This window comes from Sturnus vulgaris, chromosome 1 (assembly GCF_052056855.1).
Source record: "Sturnus vulgaris isolate bStuVul1 chromosome 1, bStuVul1.hap1, whole genome shotgun sequence".
Taxonomy (NCBI): Eukaryota; Metazoa; Chordata; class Aves; order Passeriformes; family Sturnidae; genus Sturnus; species Sturnus vulgaris.
The window spans coordinates 129249382-129262561 of NC_142243.1; the positions used below are offsets into that span (position 1 = coordinate 129249382).

Consider the following 13180-nt stretch of genomic DNA (forward strand, 5'->3'; position numbering starts at 1 on the left):
GGCATTCACCTTGCTAATCACTGCTCATTTTCTCAATAAAAAAGGTAGATCTTTATGTAAAGGATTCTGAAGTAAAGGTAATTGTCTCTAAAGCAGGAACCACTAGAGTATGATTAAAGTAAAAGACAGATAAAAGAAAAACAGAGGAGCAAAGTACCATAATGAATAGGCAGTCAAAACCAAGTGTTTTACTAGAGTATGGAACACTCTCTATAAATAAAAGGAGTAAGCTAAACAAACCTGTAAGAGCAAAATGTGAGTCTGTGACCACCGAGACAAGAATTTGATCTAGAGTTGGAAACTGACCAATAAAGCAGGGAGATACAGTAAAATTTTAAGCCACAGAATTTTATTGATAAGAATGTTTATGCAAATAATGAGATTCATTGTATTTACAGCTACACCATGCCTATTTTTTAATAAGTTTACCAAAACCAGCATCAATATCTAAACAAATTATTTTTTCTCACATTAACAAATGAAACCTATACTTTGTGATAAAGATCCATGACTTTATTTAATAAGATCCATAATTCCTCAAATAATTAACCTTCAAAAACCTGTGACTGGTATGAGTCTTAGTAGAATGTATACTTGTGGCTAAACTATACCTTTCAAATGAGCTAATATTGGTAAAACTGGTAGATGCTTAAATATGCCATTGTTCTCGAGACCTGTGGAAATCTTCTCTGTTCATTGTACTTCATTAGTTCTTTTTTTCCAGGATTATTAGAGAATCAGTAAGATGGCAGGTGAATTTAGAGATTAATCCATTAGACTGTACATGCTTCCCTTTCAAAGTTTGTTAATTTTCTTTCCTCCTTGTCAGTTTTAATTTGTCACTAAAACCAGAATGAAATAATTGTGTCAGTGTCTGAGTTCTGTTTCATAGTCAAGGTTTTAGTGCAGGTGTAAAATTGACTTTTTGATTCTACTGACACTGATTAAGTGATTATGGAGTAACACATGTTGAGTCAAGGTTCCTGACATGTCAAATTAAATCAAAATTAGTTCAATGACAGTCTAGTGCTTATGCACAGTGGTTACATATATTGTAAAATAGCTACAAAGTTACTGCATGCAAAATATTACAATGAAAAGTTATCATTGTCTTTGGAAACCAATAACAAGGAATTATAACAGTGAAATTATTTAGACTCGGACTCTAAAATATCTTTTCCTTCTGGTAAGTCACTACCTCATTTAAAATAGGACTTTACAAAGCACCTGTCTGTCACATCAATATTCTATGCAATGATTAGGCACCAACACTATCAAAGTCATTCTAACCTTTCAGAACTCTCTTTGGCTAGTTTCCCACATTAGTCATAAAACGAGTATAAAGTCTCCTTCCATTCAGCCTTTTACAGCTATTAAAAAAATTGGAACATGTAATTCACAGTCTGAGATCTTTACAGAGGAGAGAGAGTGCAGACAGGGACATTCTCCAGGCTTTTGTAAAGGGTCATCAGATTGAATTCCAAGGCTACTCCATATGCACAAGTAAAATAACATCTTCATTTCTGAAAACAGCTATGTAAACAAAAGGATCATGCATTTATAGGAGACTCAGAAAATAAATAGCAGGGTTGTGATACCGAATTCTATTGTTGCAAGTCTTACTGCTGCAGACAGGGACAGATTTTGAAATTTATTTAAACATGAAGACAAGATAAGATTAAATCTTAAAGGACCTTCTATTGAGATATCTAACCTTGACAGAAAACAGTGGGTATTAATTTTTATTTGTTTTAGACAATTTAATAATGTTATCAGGAATTTGTATGCATGGAATAAAAACATTGATATTAAAAATTTTAAAAACAAAAGCAAAAACATTAATAAGCTTCCTTTTACAGATATGGGTGAGACATAAAATTAAGAGCTGTTGAAATAAGATTTTAATTTCTAACATATAAGTGATTTTAAGATTAATTAAAGATCCATCAAAATTATGAGAAAATTTCCAGTATCTTCAATAGAATAAAAACTGAATAAACAAATGAAAATGCAATGTTTCACCTGAAAGAGACAACAGGAATATTCATGATTAAAATTTTTTACCTTCCTTATGAGCTGTACAAATCAAGTTAAATGTAGTGCTCTTGTTAGCTTAGGCTCTCTGGGCCCACTTTAATTCAGGCATCTGTATATGCTGTGTGACAATGCTGTTTAGTGATAAAATACTGCCACATAGCATCACATTTCAGCATCTGACACACCACATGCTGGCTAAAATGTTCTGCACTTATTTGTCAGTCAGTGCTTTACCACTGAATTCACCAGAAGGCAACACAAGTAAAGAAAAATAGGTGTCTAACTTCACCCACAGATTTTCTTATTGCTTTGATAATAGAAAATTCAATTGCTGAATACAGCAAAAAGAAATAGGACTTTATATAGAACTAGGTCAATATCAAATCCATTCCAAAAAAAGTAGGCAGACCAAGGCACAAAAACCTGAAGTGACTGGTTCCAAATTACTCAGGCAACTCAGAAAAAATAAGCAAATAGAGGAACTCATACTTGTAAAGTGTCAGGTCAGCAGCTTCAAAAGCCGAGCCTTTGCCATTCTGAAGGCAAAAAAAACTTCGCCAGTTGTTTGAGAAGTTAAAATGTATGGTGGTTCAAGCATTCTGAAGCACAGACTAAAGAATGCTCCTTCCAACTCTTATGAACTCTGTTCCCTTTCCATTACACAACCAAGAATTCTAGATGTATCTAAGGTACATAAGAAATTACACTAAGTTGAAATTCATGTGTTGGTATCAATCAAAAAAAAAAAAGTACAGATAGAACAGAAGATAGAAAGTACAAATACAACAGAAGTAAAATTTTGAAAAGAAAACATATTTTCAAGGGAAAATATATTCATCTCATTAAGTTTTCTTTCAGGAAGATTTTCACAGGCACACAACAAATACTATAATATAATAAAAAGCATATTCTTCAATGATATTTTGGACCAAACATATTTTCCTCTGTAGTTTGTATTATCTGTCAGTGTCCATTAGGAATGAATTTTTTTCCACCTGCTTTACTGTAGTCTTTATGGATGAATCACTATGTTACATTTCCCTTCTATGGATAGTAATAATATATAGATTAAATGACTACAATGAACTATAATAAAGTTCAGAATGACAAAAGACCACTAAAAAACCCTCAGCAGTAATCATGGGTTCCTCATAGTCTATTTCATTATTAAGACCCATCAAATTAATTTTTGTAACCTACATATATTTCATAAATCACATTGTATGATTTTGTGGTTTGAGGTAAGATTTCCTCCTTCGTGTACATGATCTCTCCATTGCATTCCAGTGGAATAAAACCCAAAAGCTCCAGGAATTCCCTAATTAATTTTTTTTAAGGCAGTGAATACTTACTACACCAGGATTGCCAGAAAGTGTTGACTTCAGTTTTCTTTCTTTTGACCTTTCTCTGTCTTTGCATTTTTGTGTGGCTTGTGTGTAGCAAATCTTCCCTATATGCACCAGCTGAGAATTTTCCTCTGTTGTAGTGAGCAGCTGAATTAAGGAATTCAAATTTGCTTTGTTCAACTCAAGCTGTGTAAGAATGCCCTAAAATGATATTTTGAGATGAGATTACATTTTAATCTTCATCTTGATGAAGTCAAGGCATTCATACAGAACTTATAGGGGAACACTGCCTTACAGAGCTATTAAAAAATCACAGTTTCTTTCTATTTTATGCAGTTTACAAAGCATAATTTAAATTTAGTAAAGTAGTCCAGTTCATTTCTTTGAGGTAGGATTTCTTATCTGTAATCATCAGTGTTCCTAAGACAGGACATCTTCAAATACACAGTTTTTAGAGCCAATTAAAAGCTGCTTCACAAATAGCTTTTTTAGAAAGAAAATGGCTCCACTTTCATTCCAAAAGAGACTTTCTAGCTGGGCTGTATTAAAAATGCAGGGTTTAGCTTCCTTCTCTTATATATTTAAAGAGGTTCTGTGGTGCCTTCATCTTTGGCAGAAGCTGAGATTTTCTGAGGTTAATCAGGGAGAGACAGGTGTCAGTACAAACCTCAAGTTACGTGGTTCAGAGCTTTTCTTGTTTCTCTGCCTCCTAGAATGCCTGTCTATATGCTTTCATAATCACTGAAGGTCAGGATGGAGCTCTGTGCAATTTGGTAAAATGAATTTTACTGTTTTATTTCCATCAGTAGTAGATTCCTTCTTTCTTAGACTTATGCCTGAGAATAACATCAAGAAAAAAAAAGTCAGCAGTACCAGACAAACTGTTATATTCTCACTAATCCAGCTTAGTAGCATGAATATAAACTCAATTATATTGCCCAATCACATACTAACACTGGACATCTCTGACCGGGTTCCTGTTAAGAAGGAATACAATCTCACAGGGCTGCAAAGTCTGTGTTCTGGTCCAAAGCAGCACACTGAGTTCCTGATATCTGTGTAGTGTCAGAGCACAGATGTCAGTCCTCTCCCACTTGGTAGAACCTTCATTTATATTCTCTAGAAAACACTGGGTTCATGTGTGAGAACACAGCATTACTATGAGGGACATTACCACTATCTTATAGTTAAACATTCTTCCAAAGTAATCATATACAATATTTTAAATTAATTTTAATTAAGATCTCAATCCACACATTTTATCTCAGTTGGGTTTTATGGTATGCTGTGCATATAAAGGTTATTATTCATTAAGGAATTTTCTTTTCATGTTCTGTGGCAAGCTGGTAAATAGAAATTAATGCTATACTGGATCACACTTAAAATTTCTCCAATGTTATCAGTCCTTTTATTAATCTTCCTTTAATTATAGATACAACTAATGTGTATATACAATAGATTATTATATATTTTTATGCATATATGATAATATCTAATTGGCTATTATAGATATAACTGAGATACATAGAACTTAGTCCAGAAAGAAGCAGACAAACTAAAAAATTATTTTATTGCTACCAGTCTCCAGATTTTGCTTTTCTGAGCAAATAGCCCTTCTCTAGAAGGTCTTTTAAAGTAAGTCTGCAAGAATAAGGAGGAATAGAACAAGTTACAGGGAGAGTTTCATTTTTATTTTATTTTGGTTTTTATCCAAATAAATGCTCTTGGAGTGCAGCCCAGTTGGAGCTCTGCAGCAGGGTTTTTAAAACTCTGACAATGCTGACTTCAACCAGGGTCTCTGCTTCTCATTTTTGCAGAGCTTGGGAGCTGATCTTCAGTTTGAACTGAAAATCCTGGAACCTTCGGCCCTCAGTTCAGCACCTCTGTGTAATAGGGCTGGTGTGTTCAGCTGAGCCTCCTGTCAGACAGCGCCTGAGAGGTTTCATAAGAAATATTTTGAACTGCCATTTACTTACAAATAGCCATTTCATCCTAAATGTATCCTAGTGCTTTTACTCAGAAAAGATAAAACAAAATTAAAGCATATTAAAACCTTCTGTGACTTCCTTCAAGTAGAAGTAAAATGACCTTTCTTCACTAGCTAAAGGGGGATTAAGATACAGCTACCCAACACCACTTTACATTTGAATTAAAGCATTCATGCAAAGCTTTAATGCTCTCTAGCAAGTGTGATGGTTAATTTCTTTTACTTCTCTGGAATATTTAGTGCCTTTTTGATGTTAATTCCCCCTTGTTTCCCCTCTACAAACCTCTTAAAAGTTTTCATTATTTACCAAATTACTTAAATATGTAGTTAATTTATTGCACATCAACGCATCCATTAACACTTCACTTGCCCTTTAAGTTAAACATATACTTTCTGAATTGTAGCAGAAAAGTGAGTCTCTTCACTCATAAAGGGTGTTTTAAGGATGTCATAGTTCTTCAAGGTGCTGATCACTCTGCTCGTCTTATGATCAAAAGACAAATAGTGAATTCTCAAAATTTATGACAAGTTTTCAGCCCCTTGCAGGAACAAATCTACCCTCCACCAGTCAGCAAAATCAAGGTCTGATTTACATGTGTCTACCTGCCTTTGCAGTTTGAGTAATTTTGTGCTCACAAATCATTGACCTGAATTCATGTGCCTAAAGTGATTGTGAGCACAAATATTAGCTCTTATCTAATCACCCAAAGAGTATTTGCACCTGTTATGAATTATGCATGCAGAAATTCAGCTCAGTTATTTGTATATGCAAAGTTGAATACACAAAAAGCCCATTTCTTAAAATCTAGGACAAGATGTTAAACCCACTATATTTTTTACAACAAGTACCAGCTTAACAGAATATTGAATATTTTATGTCTGAGTAAGTGCATATGCTTAAAAGTGGTAAAATGTGAATTAATACAAGATTGGTCACATAATAACAAAATAATGTTTCTTGCCTGAATTCTGAACATTTTGAATGCATTTAGTAAACTTATTCAAAGAAGACAACATGCTCTCATTAGAGAGCATAATTTTTTGTATTTGTTTATGTAAATTACTGTATTTAAAAATAGGAGTTTTTAAATGCCATTTCTATCAAGGTATAAGGAAAAGAGTCAGAAATCTTTAAGAAAGTAAAATGGTGAAAAGAAATATAAAAATTCCTGAACTAAGACAGCAAATATTTCCAAAAGAAATAATATTTATGGAGATGAGCTGAGGCTTTCTGTCTTGTTTCCATTGGTCTGCCTGCTACTGCAAACAAACAGTTATAACTGTATGAAACTAGGAAATATTTTTTTCCATAGTTTCTTTGGTAAGGATGACTGCTATTGAGGTAAGCCAGAAAAATGCCTATTAGCAGGTAAGACAAGGGAAAAGAATCCACTAAGAGCTCATGTTCTGACAGTTGAAAAGGAGAGATCAAGTGGGAAAAGGAGTCTAACAAGCAGAGGAGGTGGAGAGACTTACCAGATATCCTACACAGCCCATCCAAAAGAAAGGTATTCTAAGAGCAAAAAAAATAGTATGCAAACAGGGATTCCACATTTCTTGAGCTGCACAGTTTAATCTTTGGTGTTGTGTCTTTGCATCCTGGCCAGCTCCCTGCTATAACTTTACAGCAAGAGCCTGCTAGTGTAAATCATGTGATGGGATTTTAGTAGTGAGAATCAATCTGGCCATTCAGTCTGTGTTAAAAGACTAAGTGGAAAACAGTCTCAGGATAACAACTACCTTCTTTATATTCAGTATGGAAATAGGGTTTTGACTTCAGACATGAGAGGCATAGCTGAACAAACATGACCCAGATTCACACTTGTCTGTGCTATGAATTTTGTTTTCCTTGTTCCACAGTGAGCAATCTAAGCTGTTTTAAAGACCTACTTACAGTGACTCAAAAATATAGCTGAAAATATTCTAATAATATTTTCTTTCATTCCTTGTAGATAAATTACCACCAGAAAAAAACTAGTAATTATCTTAAATTTTAAACCAGCATTGCCTTTAAAACTAAAATACGAAAAAGGATTTATTTTCTTCATATCTTCCCAAATAGTTGTCTGTTTACTGTAAGGACATCTATAAGGTTCAAGTCTAAACAGGAGAAGAAGAATTTAGTCTGTGCTATTTTAAGTTCAGAGAAATCTTTAGGCAGAGCAAAACATCTCAGTAATCACCACAGATGAAACAGAAGTGCTTCAAAGAAGTAAATTTGCAATTTTGAGTCTCTTTTTCATTTAAGAAAATGTCCTGAAAGTCCTTGAATTTTGACAGTCTTGCATCAGCTAGCTGCCTGCAGCATTCCCCTGGGGCTGCTCTTCAGATGTTCTCAGGTTGGGATCTATAGTAACACTGCTTCATATCATAAGTGCAAACAGCTTTTCTTGCATATTTATCTCGTTGCTATCTTGGAAACTGTATGCACAGCACAATAGCTTTTCAAATATTGATGGAATATACAGTTGTTATCTCCCTTTCAGCTCTCCCTCAAAATGCAGTACAAACATTTTCAGCCTTTGCTTAATATGCTATATACCTGCTTCTTACTTTTCATTGCACCTACTCCAATTTAAAATAACAGTTAAATCAAAAATAGGTGAACAATAAATAAATTCTTAAACCATCAAAAAGATACCAACCAAATTTTCGAAAACAAGTGACTCCATATTTTTAAATATATTATTATGACCTAATGCAGATTTGCCAGGATGGACTCAGTTGGAAATTCACCTCCCAGATCACTCAGCTTGTATCACATGTCTACAAATTTCATGATCATGCTGCCTTTTCCCCCACATCCATTTGATTTAGAGGCAGTGTTTAACATAGGATCCTGAAAGATAAAATTTTCTTTCCATGTCAATCAAGAGTTCAGTTAAGACCCCCAAACATGTGTATCTACTGTAAGTTGGCATAGTATAATAGCTTGCTGTCACTGCTGGTGTTTATTTGCTGCATGGGTATGAGTTGCAAAAATACTTTGTCTACCACCTCTATGAAGAAGTGAACATCTCAGGATAGCTTAAATGGCATGTGCTGCCTCTGTTTGGACACCTGAATCTCACTTAACAAGCTCAATCTCTCTTTATAATCAATAAGTATCTGGTCAATTCAATAAAGAGTATGGAAAACACTTCACCCTCAGCAGATGTGTGTTTATTGTTCAGCTGATTTTCTCTGGAGACTCCATTGATTATATCAAATATTATGCAAATTTAAACAGTGGCTTACTTGAAGATACTGACAACAAAGTACAGAATTTAAGAGTTCTGTTTCTTAAGATAACATCCAATACCTCAATTTCCATAAGCAAGGACATGCACTCTTGCTGTGAGGTGGATTTCTGTGTCCTCATGTATAAAGTATGTAGGTACCTAAAATGGATTCATGCCTATTGATGAGGATAATCTGCAAATCCATGCATACTTGTTAAAAAGATTTTACCAATGCGTTTAACTTTAACATACATTTCAAGGTTTGTTTTTTTGCTTACTTCAGACTGCCAAAGGCTTGGACACATTTCAGGACTAAGCCTGATTTATTAAATATTAAAATAAATCTATAAAATTTTGAGGGACTGGTCTCCGTGTCAAAAGAGGATAGTTCTCATTATTGGGCAACAGATTATTAAACCAGTGCTTTCACAAGTCATTCTGTGTCAAGCCACTGTCTTGGAAAGAACTATAAATTAGAACCTTCTTAAAATGTGTAGGCATTTCCCTGATTATTCTTAAATGAGATGAATCTCTCTCCATGAGTAGCTGTTCTTATGGAAGCAGCCCAGATGACTAGATCAGTGAAGTTTTAGTTATCTGAGGCTGAGTCACTGGTGTGTTGCCCTGTCTGGCAGTCAATGGGGCTGCTGCCACTGCTGCTCCACAGCAAGCAGGACAGGGAAGAGCAGGAAGAGTGAGAAAACCCTTGGGCCAAAACAAAAGCAGGGAAATCATGCATCAATTCCTGTCACAAGCAAGTCAGACTCAAGTCTGGGGAATTTAATTCAATTTAAAACATTTAATTACAGATTTAGGTATTGGAAACTAAGAAGACAAACATTTAGCCCTTAAAGAAGACATCTTTCCTCCCCCTTTCCCCAGCTCACCTTTGCTGCAGGCCTCTCCTCACCTTGTTGCCATAGATTATTCTCTTTCTCTTTGATGAGGTGACACGTGAGGCAGGAGGTTGGGGTAAGGGTATAGAGTTGTCTCCTGATGTTCCTTGTTCCTTGCTTTGCTTCTGCTCCTTCCTTAATGCTTGTTTCCTCCTCTCTGGTGCAAGTCCTCCATGGTTAACAGCCCCTCTGTAGGAATGGCCAGCTCTGCCATGAAGAACCTCATATGTTCTCACATGATCCTTTTCTGTCAGTGTTTTACCATTCTTTATTAAATATCTTGATCCACATGCACCTCCCAAGAGGCAGAGGGGTTCATCTGTGCCCTGCCATGGGTGGGCTGGCACCATCTGGAGCTGGCTGTGTCTGGCATGGAACAGCTCCAGTCTCCTTCCAAAGGCTGCCCAACAACTCGCCCTACCTTCACCCTGCCCTTTACCTCAGTGCAGAGAGATGGGTCCCCTCTAAAACACCTTACCCTGTCTGTAGAGGTGAGTCTGCAGTAAGTCACCCTCCAGATGGTAAAAGGGCCAGCAGCAATTTGTTCCCTGGTGCCTTTGATGCTCTGAGGTGATGAGTGGTGCCAGGCTGCTCATCATCCACTTGGGGAGCAGCCAGTTCAGACCATGGGCTTAATCGCTGGCAGCAAAAAGTGTCTGGTAAATCTCAGGACAAAACACAGTGTGAGCTACTAACATAATAGCTACAAGCATTTTTTTTCCTAGTGTTCAACTTCTCCTCTGGCCTTGGTTATATATCTGTCCTCAATTTTAAAACAAATACCTCGTTTAGCAAGACTCCTGTGAAGTGGTTGCAGAGCTTTTACTGAGAAGCCCTGACTGAGAGCTCCCACTGTGTAACCTTGTCTACCGTGGTGGCAATAATTTCAAAGGATTTCAACAAACTAGTCATGCATGATCTTGATCCTTTCCTGAGCCACACTGACAACCCATACTCAGACTGTTTTTTTCTAATGAGTCTCTCTCACTTTGATCTCAGAGTTTTAAAAATTTTCCAAGCTGATGTTAAACTGCATTCTTTATAATTCCTGTATGCCTTTCCTTGTATGTCTTCTAGACAGTTTAGCACCAGTTAATTAATCTGGAATTGTTATTGTATTCTACATATAGGCCATGCTTAAATGCTTCCCTTAGTGTCACTTTACCATAGGCCCTGGGATTTTGGGATTTTTGAGATTTTCCTCATCTGCAGGTAGGCGTATACTCTGGAGCTACAGTGGTGCGTTGACTGCAAGCAGATACCTGGAAAATTAAAAGCAAGTTGAACAGATGTTAAGAGATGTGAATTTTCGGTAAAACAGAAAGTTACAGTATTTAACTTCCTTCAGTGCTTGCTGCATTCATTAGAGGGGTGACAAGGAGGTTCCCCACACAGACCTGCTATTATCTAAGAGTTAATACAACAGATCAGCATTGTGGATGCTTTCTTATATTTCTCTGGTTGTTTGGCAGAAATACAGGAGAGGCACTTGGCAATTATCAGTAATCAATGCAATTTCAGCCTTTAGAAATTCCGTAGGTTGGATATATGGATCCAACTACCAACTATCTCTGCAATTTCTTCTGACGTATACCAGATGAAGAAAAGAAATGCTGTGTACAAAATGTATACAAATGGTGTGAATTCCTTGAGTAAGTTGAAAATTCATAAACATATCAATATAATTTTAGATTTTTTGAGGAAAAATATTACAGTTCTATCGGTTCATAAGACATAAGGGAACTGGAAACACTATTTCAAATATAATGGCAAAAATCTAGATACATTTAAAATTAAAGAGTTTATTTTTTTTTAATAAGTCTTCTGCAACTCTAAGGCAGGTTTTCTGTTTGATTGTTTATTTATTTTATGATAATACCCATTAAATTAATGAAATGTAACGAAATTTGGGGGAAAATTCTTACAATTAGAGGAAAATACAGCATGTTTCAAGCTGTAAAGCAGTGTAAATGCAGAATTATGCAGTAGTAACTATTTATTCATTTGATTCTTTGAATTGTAGAATTTATTAGGTTGTTTACTTACTATGCACATGTAACTACAGTTTAAATTTATAAGGCTACTTTGCTCAATCATGCATGTACTAAAACGTATAGGTATTTTCTATTCTCATGCACATATGTAATTGTGATTATTCAGTTTATCAAGCAAGAAGTGAATCAACAGTGTCACTGGGTTTGTTTAGGCTGACATATTCTTCCATTGTTACTTTCGAAGTCGAATGGTTTCTGAGCTAAGAGGGCAAGAACTTAGACATTCTGGGCAGTGAAGCAAAAATTGCTTTTTGTCGTTAAAACCAAACCATCCTGAAAAATAACGGTTTGCTTTTAGTGGATTTTTTCTTTTATACAGGTGTTCACATGCATCAAGCTACCTTTAATTTGAGTGATTTAGGATTTTGCAGAAGCAGAGCAAATATATACAGCTGTTAACAAAGTGTAGAGCATCAATGCATTTACTGATTCTCTCCTAGATTTTATACAAAGGAAAGGAATTGTCAATTTCACTTTGATAATAACTAAACTTGTTATACTTTTGCTTTCTCTGTACTGCCATCATAACTGCATCATTTATTCTGCAATTTCAAAGTTGTGACTTGTATTTTGTAGTCTGCACTGTTAGGATTTCAGTACAGCTGTAAATATTTTCTGAATTTGAGCAGTCATACTCTTTTCTGTTCAAAAAATTGTATTGCAGTTCTCCCTCAGAAGTGTTAAAATATTTATAAAATGACAGAAAACCGTTCATCAAAAAGACCTTAATCTTGCTGTTCACTTGCTTTCAGAATATTAAGGTCAACTATCACTACTGATTCTTGTTCTGGAACCCTGAACCACAGCAAGAGAAAAAAAAAAGTATGTTATATTTTGGTAACAAGATTCACTACTTCTTTTCTGTAACTGCAGACATGGAATTTATTTGTGCAAATATGACAGAAGCATAGAAATTAAAGATGCCTAACAGCTCTGTTCCATTGCCACTTTTGATCTTCATGGTATGTTTTGATGGCTAATAACTTGCTGTGTTACCAGAACTTGGCTGGCCCAGCCTTGACAAAGGGTTCAGAATCACAGCAGCCAGCAAGAGTGTGTGTGAGTGGGATGCCCAAATCATCTGAGTGGGCGATTCCAAAACTGATCATGTTAAATAGGAATACAACCATCAGTCCAATTAAACAATGTCTGGGAAATTAGGAGACCTGTGGGGGGAAAAAGGTAATCTAAGCAAATTTACAAGTGGAAAACAGTGACAGGTATAGACAAGACCAAGGCAGCAGTGGTGCTGGTGTCACTCTTTCAGAAGTGCCCTGTGACACAAGAGGCTCTGCCTGTGCCTCAGTAACAGCCTCCATGTCACCCAAGCCACCAAGGGTGACTTGCACCCTTAGGGGTTTAGGGTGTCTCCCCTCTGAGGATATGGGAGCAGCCAGCACAGTCACATCTCCCCGAGGAGGAGGTACTGGCAGGATGTCCCACAGGCACAGGGACCTCATCACCCATAGCTTCTGAAGAAGTGCATGTGCACATATGACTGTGTTGGGATCAAAAGACTAATTAAGATTTATCAGGATTATATAAGGTATTTAGAAAGCACTTTGACACATACTAACACTTAGAATATTGTGGTTTAGATGTCCTATTGCTAATATTGATCCTGAATATATAGTTTGCT

General features: G+C 35.9%; 1 long non-coding RNA gene across 1 annotated transcript; it reads right to left on the reverse strand.

Annotated features, from left to right (window-relative positions):
* Positions 1 to 332: 332 nt before the first annotated feature.
* LOC148225521 (uncharacterized) lies at positions 333 to 7062 on the reverse strand. Its single transcript, XR_015807860.1, has 2 exons — positions 6847 to 7062; positions 333 to 4219 (listed from the first exon to the last, which is right to left on the reverse strand). It is a non-coding gene; the product is annotated as an uncharacterized LOC148225521 (long non-coding RNA).
* Between the last annotated feature and the right edge of the window lie 6118 nt (positions 7063 to 13180).